General features: G+C 30.5%; 1 protein-coding gene across 3 annotated transcripts in view; it reads left to right on the top strand.

The window, feature by feature from the left end:
- The window catches only part of GABPB1 (GA binding protein transcription factor subunit beta 1), a 101,290-nt gene that overhangs the window by 62,318 nt on the left and 37,977 nt on the right, over positions 1–995 (top strand). The window lies entirely within an intron of this gene.

The following is a 995-nucleotide window of genomic DNA, read 5'->3' as shown; positions in this document are numbered from 1 at the left end:
GGGGATTATAACCAATGTCAAAAAACAATTCGTGTATAAATTTTTGAATGAGAAACTGAATTGCTCTGTAAACTTTCACCTAAAGCACAATAAAATTAAAAAAAAAAAAAAACTCTTGTTTATGGGTCTAAGACATATGCAATACTTTTTAGCAGCAGCATTATTTATAATAAAAAATTGGAGACAACCCATATGTTCACTGGTAAATTTGTTAACTTAATTGTGGTTTATTTGTTGAATGAAATATGATAAAGCAGAGAAAATTATTGAACTACGCTTACATTCATCAACATGGATGAATCTCAGAAATGTAGTATTAAACAAAAGGCAAGTCACAGAGAAATAGATATATGATTCTATTTAAATAAAGGTCAAAACAGGCAAAACTTAAAGTTTATTATTTAGAGATGAATAAGTGGTTAAACAAAATAAAGAAAACCAAAGGAATGATTATCACAAAATTCAGAATAGTTGTTACTTCTGGAACTGAGGGAGGGACTTGTGATCAGGGAGTGGCATGTGGGAAGATTTTAAATTACTGGCAATGTTTTATTTTTAGGCCATTGTGGTCGTTTCACAGGTATTTGTTGTTTTTTTTTTTTCCGGTACATATATGTATGTGTGTATCTTTTCAACAATCTAAAAGGGAAGATCTGAAATAAGAAAAAAAATACAAAATAGACTATAATACCACACTGAGCAAAAGTTGTAGTTGCCAAATGGGGTATTGAGATAATTTCATTAAATGTTAGAATTTTATAAGTGTAGAAAGGGCTATTTATGGGAAAAGATGATAAGGCATGAGAAGGAATTGTTCAAGAATCCTTTTTGATCTGCTAGAATGACCTTCTTTTAAAAATGTAAGGTTTTTGATAATAACAAGATACTTACTCCCAGAGTAAGTGATTTCCATTTTGCCACATATCGAGAGATGATAGAGCACATGCCTAGCTTTGTATAATGGCTCTTACTTGTGTAACTTTAGGCAAACTACT

The sequence above is a fragment of the Trichechus manatus genome, unplaced genomic scaffold (assembly GCF_000243295.1).
Source record: "Trichechus manatus latirostris isolate Lorelei unplaced genomic scaffold, TriManLat1.0 scaffold00161, whole genome shotgun sequence".
NCBI lineage: Eukaryota > Metazoa > Chordata > Mammalia > Sirenia > Trichechidae > Trichechus > Trichechus manatus.
This window is presented reverse-complemented; position numbering and strand designations above follow the sequence as displayed.